Here is an 11,334-nt window from a genome sequence, read left to right on the forward strand (position 1 = left end):
CGTGAGGAGTGTAAAAGGGGACAGAATGAATCGTTTGGAAGAGAAAGGAAAGAAGAAAGAGTCAGACTCCATTCTCTGCAGTCTTCAAACCGTCTGCCCCTCCAGAGTCTTCCATTTGAGCAGAGAGGTGCCCGGACCAGTCATGCAGAGAAATCGCACCAGAACACACCGATGGATCGAAGAGGCGGGAGCCCATCTATTCTCTCGCAATCGATTTCCCAGGTCTTTCTCCGTCGCTGCCGTCTCCTGGGCAGCTGCATCGGGGTACTGGCTGCAGTAAGAACTAGTCGCTGTTGGGTCTAGCTGTTGGTGCGGGCGCTGCCGGCTCTCTTTTCCTTGGAGAGAGGTAACAGGGGGATCTTTGGGAGTCCGAGTGACTGGGGATTGCCCCCCTCCTGGTGAGAAAGGGAATAACGAGGAAGGTTGGAGTGGGAAAGGTCTTGTAGCCCCTCGTGACTAGTTAGGTAATGCCAGGAAGCTTTGTGTAGACTTCCGAGTACTGAATGTTGTTGTTATTGACGTTGATGCCTTTTGGTAAGGGGAAGAGAACACCCGGGCCTCCCGCGGGCCTCTGCCTTCTCACTGTTGTGTCTGGCTTGCAACCCTGTATTATCTCGTATTCTTTGCCCGTTAGCCCTCTAGTACTTGCCACAGACGAGGTGTAGGGGCGTGTGTATGTGTGTTTGTGTATGTATTTATGTATGTGAGTATCTTCTGTATATGCCCTTTGGGCATTAAGTTATAACTTGATATTTAGAAAGATCCGTGATTTCGCCAAGGAAGTCTTGCTGACGCACACACTTAATTCCTTTCTGGCGTTAACAGTGTCTGAAAAATTCTATCTCCTGACGACTGCCCTTCTATTGAAGGATTGTACTCTTCACCAAGCTAGGCTAGCTTTTAGTATGCACAGCCCATCACTGTGCAGAATAATTAAAAATAAGAATAGGTTACACTTCATAGTGTCTCAAAAGTCTCGATACAGTTTTAAATTTTAACTGAAAACTGCACAAAGACTTTTGGGATACCCTATAGAACGCTTTTTAAGATTTACAAAGTTTTTTCCTGCTTGATATTTACTTGTATCATTACCGTGTAATTCTGCAAACTTTTTATTTTATTTTTACAATTACCATTTATTTCCTTTCCACTGAAAAAAGGAAAACAATTCTAACTTGGGAAACCAATTTCTCCGTTGTCCTTGTTCAAAAACTATGCTCCATTCTACATCTACAAAACAAAACGAAACAAATAAACAAAAAAAAGTTAAACCTCAGCTGAGTGCAAGGCATAGTGTTAGGTGCTTGAGACAAAAACAGCTGGGATAGAGACTCTGTTCTCTGAGAACTTTTAAGACCAATGGAGATTAGAGGGTGGTGAGAGGAAGGACAAGTATGCAAGTAAAGCATGATGTTCTGGACTTGTGAGAGAAAGGCAAGGGCCTGGGAAAAGTGCTTTTGTTACTTGTGGGAACAGAGAAGATTAGAAAGTGCTTTATATATAGAAGTAGAACCTGAGTTGAATCCTAAAGGAAGTGAAGAGCTCCAGTCTGGAGGTGAGGCTGGGGAGTAAAGGAACAATCCATTTCAGTATTTAGAAAAGTGTGGAGATGGGAAAGAGTAAAATGAGAATCTGGGGTGTCTATGCATATTGAAAGGGGAACAGCATAAGACTGATTGGAGCCAAATTGCCAAGGGCCTTGAATGCCCAATGGTAGTAAAAGTACCATTGTGAGTTGTTGACAGACCAGCATGGAAAAGAACTTGTAGGCAGAATGAGTAAGTATTTATTAAGTGTTTCCTATATGCCAGCCACTGTACTATATGCTGAGTGATTATAAAAACAGTAAAATGAGATATTTTCTGCTCCCCAGGACAAGTTATAACACATTCACAAATAAGTAAATGCAGGATACATAGGATATACTCACAGTCAGTACACATTGATTTTTAGGGGTACTAATTACTAAGGGGAAAAGAAAGGTCTCTTGAAGGTGGTACTTGAGCTGAGCCCTGAAGGGAGTTCCAAGGGGCACAGGTGAAGAGAGAAAGCATTCCTGCTATGGAGAGTAGTCTAAATGGGGATAAGGAAACAAGAAAGTTTATTGGTGAAATGCCATTATGAATGAGTTTGATTGTAGGCTCAAAATGCAAACAAATTACTAAGAAAAGTTTGGTACACAATATGCTAGTTCAATAATTATGGAGAGAAGCTGAGGAAAGGAAAGTGCCTTTCTATATTTGGTAGCTCACTAAGGTGACTCCTATCTTAGATTTGTCTGGTAGGAGCATTGTATATGAGTACATTTTTCTGTCAGAATAGAATGGACAGATTCAGCACCCAATAGTAATAGGTAAAATGTGCCAGAAAGGCAGGGGAAAAAGAAAACAAGTCAAAGGGACTTTGACAAAATTACCAAAAAGCCATATGGTAGGGAGTGGTAGTGTGTTAGTAGTTATCAGGTTCAGTTTGTTGGCAGGAGTATAATGAGATAATTCTCCCTAGACCTAGAAATAGCACAGAAGCATTATAAGATGAGAAGGTAAGTAAAATTTAAAATATTTATAGTTTTGTCTTTTTCTTTTGGGTACCCAGGTCTTTTTGGACTGTCATTCATTAACACCAATTTTTAACCATCAAGTAGAAGTTGCAAGAAGTGTCTGCAAAGACTGAGGTAAGGACAGCATGAAAGTTAGATGAATAATTCTTTGTGGTGGTAATTATTGAAGGGTAACAATTAAAAGTCATAGTCTGCAACATTGTATTGTTGTAGTCTTGGTGAGTTTTTTTGAATGTACAGTTCTGTCATTTATCCATTAGTAGTAATTCATTTTTGCTCTTTTATTTGTAGTTGATAAAAGAAAATTCATTAGTGTTAACCACTTAACATTCAGTAACCCTGATATATGTCATAAAACATTTATGAAATTTAAAGTGTCTTGGGATTTGCATTTCTATTATCTGGATTTTTCCTTGACCTAAAAATGGATTTCTCTCATTCATTCAGCAGACCTTCATTAAGTCTCTTCTTTGTCTCCAGTACTGCAGGGGGAAATGACAAACAAATTTAAAAAATGGAAGATGGAATTTACAAACTATTAAGAGAGATGAGATAACATAGAGGAAAACAACCAAAGTTAGTTGAGTGAATGAATGAATGAGAGGATAATTCTAAAATAACTTTGAATTTTAGGTAATTGAGCTTTTAAAAAATCGATGCCTTCTGTATTTACATCACATTAATTTTCAAATTTCTCTCTCCCTCAAATTAGTAAGATTTCCCTTATGACAAAAATTTAAAAGGAAAAAAATAGTTCATTAAAACCAGCCAGCATCATCCACTGCTAATGGGTATGTTCAGCATTCTGGGCCCATAGTTCTTCACATCTGAAGTGAATGGAAGTACATTTTATTACTTCCTCTCCAGAGCCAATGTTGGTCATTAGACAGTTCAGTTTCATTTTTTTGTTACTTCCATGAAATTGTTATGATCATTTTGCATGTTGTTTTCCTAGTTCTGCTTACTTCATTTTGCATCATTTCATAAGTGTCTGTACATGTTTCTCTGAATTCTTTATATTCATCATTTCTTGCAGCACATTAATATTTCATTTTGTGTACAGTGATTTGGTTAGCCATTCTCCAGTCAGAAGGCACTTATTTGTTTCCAGTTATTTGCTATCACAAAAAGTGTTTCAGTAAGTATTTTGTTATAAGATCTTTCTTTTTGTTTTTGATCTCATTAGGGTACATGCTTTACATTTGGTAGGATCTCTGGGTCAAAGAGTATAGACATTTTAGCCACAATTTCATAGTATAATTCCAAATGTGTTCCCATAATGGTTAGAACAAGTCACAGGTCCACTAATAATGTATTATTGTCTTCCCACAGCCTTTTCCTTATTGACTATTTTCATTTTTTATAATTTTTGTCAATTTGCTGAGTATGGGGTAAAACCTAGTATATAAGGATAGAGACTAGTCTACTGAGTATGAAGTGAAACCAATTCTTTGTAAATATTGAATTTGAAATCTTTTTCCTTTTTTAGTTTTCTTGGAAATTTTTAGAAAACATTGTGTATATTCATTTCCTCCATTTTTCTCCCCTCATCCTTTTAATCCCTAGCAATATGACTTCTGATTTTGTTACTTGACTGAAATTACTTTCAAATTTCTAGTGATCCTTTAATTAACAGATACCACTCACTTGGGTTTAATTGTTATCTACAAGTAGATTATTTATAGATCTATATATTCAGTCCAGTAGCTCCAATGAGCTTCACCATCATCACCATCTACATTTTTGATATTTCAAACTGTATATCCAGGAAACATCTTAAGCCTGTTGTATTCCAAATTGAACTCATTATCTCTCACTTCTTACACCCTCAAGAAATTCCCAAACATCTTTCTTGCAGATTTCCCTGTTTGTATTGAAGATGTCATTATTCTTTTAACCCAAATTAACTAGGGTTATCCTTGGCTTACCATACTCCCTCACTTTTAGTATTTAATCAGTTACCAAATCTTGCCCTTCCATCTCTACCAATATCTCTTGAATCCATTGCAGTCTTTGTTTTGTCATGTGGAAGAGGTGAAGAAACCTTATTGGTTTCCCTGTTTCAAATCTTTCCTGATGCCAATTTATCCTCTACACAGTTGCTAAAATTATTTTCCTTAAGTAAAGATTTAGCTAATACGCCCCTATAAGCTCTGGCGACTCCTTATTGCTTTTAAGATTAAATGTAAATCCTGGCTTTAAAGTATTTTATACCTAGCTCCTACCAACTTTTCAATCTCATCGTATATATTACTTTTCTTTCTGTGGTCCAGCCAAGCTTACTTTCTCCCCATTCTCACCCTTAGCATTTCTTCCATCTCCATAACATCACATTCATTTCCAAAAGCTTCCTTCTCCTTTAGCTGAGCAAGATTTCCCTTACCAACCAGGTTCAATTATAATTGACAGTATTTGTAACATTTTATGACCATAGTTCTTCACCTCTGCAGTGAATGGAGGGAAGTGCATTTTATCACTTCCTCTCCAAGGCCAATTTCAGTCATCAGAGAGTTCATTTTCATTTACTGTTCCATATTCCAACACTGGGGCAGCTAGGGGCAAATCCCTCCTCAGACACTTGCTACCTGAGAACCCTGAGCAAGTCACCTTTATTGTTTACTTCAGTGTCATTATTTGTAAAAGAGAAGGAAATAGCAAACCCCACCAGTATCTTTGCCGAGAAAACCCCAAATGGGGTCACAGAATTGGAAACAGCTAAAACAAGTAGATTCCCACATTGGGCATTCTGTGTCTCAGTTGCACGTGCTTCTTCTTTCTCATAAAATCCCTCCTTTTAATGTGTAGCTTACATGCTTAACAATTAGTTCTCTTCCTTCCTAACTGCCTTGCATTTATTTTGTATGTTCTTATGAATATTATTTCTCTTCATAGAATGTAAGGAATAGGAATTGGTTCATTCTTTGTACTTGTATTTCCAGTATTAGAATAGTGTCTGGAACCTATTGTTCTTAACAAATGTTTGATTGATTGAATTAATTTTGGGTGAGTGATCAAAGCTGAAAGCATTTCACAGTGGTCTGAATATATAATAAGGTGACCTTAAGCTTCTAGTGCCTGAAGCTTTTCATAGAAGAGAAAATTCTTTTATTTGAAATGACTCACATTGATTCATGATACTTATATCATCAACAAAAAGAACTCCTGAGAAACTAACACATCTTTATACATAAAAGTCAGTTAAGCAAATATTTACTGAACTTCCACTGTATAAGGTAATGGGGGGGGTGTTTACTGATCAGCCATATTCAGTCAAGAAGTGAAATTAATCCACTAATATAGAATGAGTTGACATTTAATGTATTTAATTTTCTTAATATTTTTAAATGATGGTTGTGAATTAATTGTCATAGAAGTGAGATTCAAACTTGTGACAATGCATGCTTATGATTATAGGACTTAAATTAATATCCAGCAACTCCAAGGATTAATTTTACAAAGTTTATTAATAATCACTTGAAGCAGAAGGAATAAAAAGGAAATAGAATTTAAAAAAACCTAATTATTTAACAAAACAAAGAACACATAACTAAGTTCTCCTTGCCTGTTTATAAAGCTTGCTCCATCAAAGCCCCAGCAGGAAGACAAGTGAGGAGAGGCAGGGTTACACCAAATTTATATCCTCCTGGTGTCAGCACGTAACATGAGAAGAGTGGGGTGCTGGGAATTGTAGATTTTAGGGTAACAGATTCTAATTATACAATCCCCCTGTGATCCTTTGGGAGACTAGTCTCTCCAGTGCATCATTTAAATATAACTATCTTATATCTCTAAAGATCTTCTAACTAAAGGTGTATACAATATTGCACTTTCTAAGAGGAAACTACAATAGTTAGAGATAAAAGGGAAATAGGAAAGAGAGCAAAACCAATGTTTGCTAGGTGCATTGACAAAAAACCAATTAGAGGGCAGTCCCTGCATAAGAGTTTACATTCAAAATAAATGCGTTCAACCCCCCTACATTTCAATTTCACTACATCCCAAAGTTCATTCTGGATCTTTTGTTGCAGTGTGTGGTTTCTGCAGGCATCTTCATGGGACCTTCTCTAAGAAATTACTTTCTTGATTTGGGGAGATAGCAAGTTTCTTATCCTAAAATTACTCTCAGACAAGAAAAACTTTTATAAAACTAGACAATTATATAATATAACTTTTATAAAACTAGACAGTTATATAAAATTATGACAATTATATAATACCCCCTGAGAAGGGTGTTGACAGATACACGGATCACCCAGGGATACATGGCTGAGTTATGAGGTATATGAATCGTGTCAAAAGAAAATCAAAATCTTAAAAAAAGGGAAAATAGGGGCAGCTGGGTAGCTCAGTGGATTGAGAGTCAGGCTTAGAGATGGGAAGTCCTAGGTTCAAATCCGGCCTCAGACACTTCCCAGCTGTGTGACCTGGGCAAGTCACTTGACCCCCATTGCCCACCCTAACCACTCTTCCACCTAGGAACCAATACACAGAAGTTAAGGGTTTAAAAAAAAAAGGGAAAACAAATAGAAGGGAAAAAAAATTAAACTTTCGGGGAAAAAAAAAAGAGAAAATTCAAAATCAGAATCAAAATTCAAAAATTCAAAAAAAATCAAAACAAAAAAATCTACATATATAAAAATTTTCTGAGTAAACAATAAATCCATAACAGGTTCTTAAATCAGGGTTCAATTAAAATAATTTATGTCCCACAAGTCTGTAGGACAAATGCAGTATTAGCGTACTTACCCATTGGTAGCCAGGACTACAGGAAGTTGCCATACTATAAGAGAGGAAAAAAGGACTAAATTTTTATGTAAAAGGGAAGTATGTTTTCCTGGTCTGATTTACCTTCACTCTCACGGATAGGGGAGCCAAGATGGTAGCCAAACTTGGATACTTGTTGGAATGTGGCACAGAGAAGACCTGCGTCTGATGTATGTCAAATAGTCGAAACCTCAAACCTCCAACAAGGCCTTTGTCTTGGCGTAAATTCTTATTAATTCCACCAGGATTGGTTGGTCTTTTTGTCCTTGTGCTCGTAGGCACTGTGCCAATTAACTTTGTGCTTCCTTAGCACTGTGTAGTGGCTCTTTTGTAATCCTTTCTCCTGGAATCAGACACAATCATTAATCAAAGTTCCATAACATTTATCAATCAATGGCAGGTTTCTATAGTCTATAGCTTTTGGGTAAGCATTGCTATTAGGGCTAATGGATAATATAAGCTTATATTAGAGCAAAATAAAAAAAACCATTAATGCTGGTAATGTACTTCATGTACAAAAAATGAGAGGAAATAAAAGAAAACTCAAATACTCTATTGCACAAGGAAAAAAATAATAAAAATTTTATAGGGGGCAGCTGGGTAGCTCAGTGGAGTGAGAGTCAGGCCTAGAGACGGGAGGTCCTGGGTTCAAACCCGGCCTCAGCCACTTCCCAGCTGTGTGACCTTGGGCAAGTCACTTGACCCCCATTGCCCACCCTTACCAATCATCCACCTATGAGACAATACACCGAAGTAAAAGGGTTTAAAAAAAATTTAAAAAAAAATTTATAAAAATCAAAAATATATAGTTCACAATCGGTGACACGATGTGTTTGCCCAAGGAAAGGCAGAATGCAAAGGTTTCTCACTCAAAAATGAGATACATTTCTTTTTTAACTTAACTATGATCTACATTGTGAGGGTACATAATGTTCACTAAGAAAACAGCTTCATAAAAAAGAAAGAGTAGTATAGCAGCTAATGCACATTCAAGAAGTACTAAAATCCCCAAAATTGTAAGAGCACATTTAAATGACAATAGCAAAGAAACCCGCTAATGGATACTTGTCACAAATTGTGGTATATGCTGGTGATGGAATACTATTGTGCTAAAAGGAATAATAAACTGGAGGACTCTCTCTTTGCTTATCATATCAAATAATTCGTATAGTATTGGGATTAGCTGCTCTTTGAATGTCTGATAGAATTCACTTGTGAATCCATCAGGTCCTGGTGATTTTTTCTTAGGGAGTTCTTTGATGGCTTGTTCAATTTCTCTTTCTGATATGGGATTATTTAGGTATTCTATTTCTTCTTCTGTTAATCTAGGCAATTTATATTTTTGTAAATATTCATCCATATCTCCTAAATTGTTATATTTGTTGCCATTAATTGGGCGAAATAGTTTTTAATGATTGCCTTAATTTCCCCTTCATTAGAGGTGAGGTCTCCCTTTTTCATCTTTAATACTGTCCATTTGGTTTTCTTCTTTCCTTTTTCTTATTAGATTGACTAGTACTTTGTCTATTTTATCTGTTTTTTCAAAACACCAGCTTCTAGTCTTATTTATTAATTCAGTAGTTCTTTTACTTTTGATTTTATTAATGTCTCCCTTAATTTTTAGTATTTCTAACTTAGTTTTCATCTGGGGGTTTTTAATTTGCTTGCTTTCTAATTTTTTGAGTTGCATACCCAATTCATTAATCTCTGCCCTCCTTAATTTGTTAATATATGCACTCAAGGATATAAATTTCCCCCTGAGTACTGCCTTGGCTGCATCCCACAGAGTTTGGTAGGATGTCTCATCATTGTCATTCTCTTCAATGAAATTGTTGATTGTTTCTATGATTTCTTCTTTGACAAATTGGTTTTGGAGAATCATATTGTTTAATCTCCAATTGGTTTTTGATTTGCCTGTCCAGGTGCCCTTACTAATTATTATTTTTATTGCATTATGATCTGAGAAGGTTACATTTATTATATCTTCTCTTTTGCATTTGTTTGCAATGATTCTATGCCCTATTACATGGTCAATCTTTGTGAATGTACCATGTGCAGCTGAAAAGAAGGTGTATTCCTTTTTGTCCCTATTTATTTTTCTCCACATATCAATTAAATCTAATTTTTCTAGGATTTCATTCACCTCTCTTACTACTTTCTTATGTATTTTTTGGTTTGGTTTATCTAGATCTGAGAGAGGAATATTTAGATCTCCCACTATTATGGTTTTACTATCTATTTCCTTCTTGAGCTCTGCCAGTTTCTCCTTTATGAATTTGGATGCTATACCACTTGGTGCATATATATTGAGCATTGTTATTTCCTCATTGTTTATACTGCCTTTAATCAGGATGTAATGTCCTTCTCTGTCTTTTTTAATCATATCTATTTTTACTTTGGCTTTGTCAGAAATCATAATAGCCACTCCTTCCTTCTTTTTCTCATTTGATGCCCAAAAGATTTTGCTCAAGCCCTTAACCTTAAACTTGTGTATGTCTACCCACCTCATATGTGTTTCTTGTAGACAACATATGGTAGGGTTTTGGTTTCTGATCCACTCTGCTATTTGCTTCCATTTTATGAGCGAGTCCATCCCATTCACATTCAGAATTATAATTATCAGTTGTGCATTCACTGACATTTTTGTATCCTCCCCTAGACCTACTCCTTCTTACACTATTTTCTTTTAAACCAGTGGTTTGCTTTGAGCCGGTATCCCTTATCCCCTCCCTTGATTGACTTCCCTTTCTTCCCCCTCCCTTGTTATTCCCCTCTTTTTGTTTTTAAAGGCCTATTAAATTCCTTCCCCCTTCTTCTCCCCTCCCTTTTTTGACCTCCCCACTCCCCTGCTCCCTTTGGTTTATCCCTTCTGACTTTCTCAGTAGGGTTAGATAGAGTTTTTTATCCCAATGGCTATTAAAGCTTCTCTTCCCTCTCCGGGTTAATTTCACTGAGAGTAATGCTCTCTTCCTCTCCTTCTTATAATAGTATTTATCCCCTCCCCTTCCCATGCCCTCTTTGTGTGTAATAGAATATCCTATTTTTCTTATTTACTCAGATTTTTCTTGGTGTCCCCTACTATGCCCCCCTCCTTTCCCACCCCCCATGTCATCTTAGACCACTTAGTATCCTGTCCTCTCCCTATGAATTATTCTTCTGGTTGCTATAATAGTGAATATTATAATAGTGAATAGAGTTCACTACAGAGAATTATACATAACATTTCTCCACATAGTAATACAGATAATTAGATCTTATTTAAGCCCTTAAAGAGTCAAATTTAAAAAATTATGAGTTTTTCTTTCTTTCTTTTCCCTCTGTTTCTTATTTACCTTTTCATGTTTCTCTTGATTTTTGTGGTTGGATTTCAAACTTTCCATTTAGTCCTGGTCTCTTTTGTGCAAAAACTTGGAAATCTTCAATTTTGTTGAATGCCCATACTTTCCCCTGGAAGTATATAGTCAGTTTTGGTGGGTAGTTGATTTGTGGCTGAAGGCCCAGCTCTCTTGCCTTTCTGAATATCATATTCCAAGCCTTGCGGTCTTTTAGCGTGGAGGCTGCCAGATCCTGTGTGATCCTGATTGGTGCTCCTTGATATTTGAATTGTCTCTTTCTGGCTTCTTGTAAGATTTTTTCTTTAATTTGAAACCTCTTGAATTTGCTTATTATATTCCTGGGTGTTGACTTTTCTGGGTCCAGTGTATAGGGTGATCTATGGATCCTTTCAATGTCTGTATTGCCCTCTTGTTGTAAGACTTCAGGGCAATTTTACTGAATAATTTCTTTAAGTATGGAGTCCAAGTTTCTATTAATTTCTGCTTTTTCTGGAAGACCAATGATTCTCAAATTCTCTCTTCTAGACCAGTTTTCTTGGTCTGTTACTTTCTCATTGAGATATTTCATGTTTCCTTCTATTTTATCAGTCTTTTGACTTTGTTTTATTTGTTATTGTTGTCTTGAGAGATCATTGGCTTCTAATTGCTCAATTCTAGCCTTTAGGGACTGGTTTT

General features: G+C 36.4%; 1 protein-coding gene across 3 annotated transcripts in view; it reads left to right on the forward strand.

The window, feature by feature from the left end:
* The first annotated feature begins 276 nt into the window (after positions 1 to 276).
* CEP70 (centrosomal protein 70) overlaps positions 277 to 11,334 on the forward strand; it is a 49,895-nt gene continuing 38,837 nt past the window's right edge. For all 3 annotated transcript variants that reach the window (XM_044669986.1, XM_044669987.1, XM_044669988.1), the window contains exons 1-2: positions 277 to 346; positions 2,596 to 2,674. The gene's annotated coding sequence lies outside the window, so the exon portion shown is untranslated. The remainder of the gene's footprint in view (positions 347 to 2,595; positions 2,675 to 11,334) is intronic.

Source organism: Gracilinanus agilis, chromosome 3, assembly GCF_016433145.1.
Source record: "Gracilinanus agilis isolate LMUSP501 chromosome 3, AgileGrace, whole genome shotgun sequence".
NCBI lineage: Eukaryota > Metazoa > Chordata > Mammalia > Didelphimorphia > Didelphidae > Gracilinanus > Gracilinanus agilis.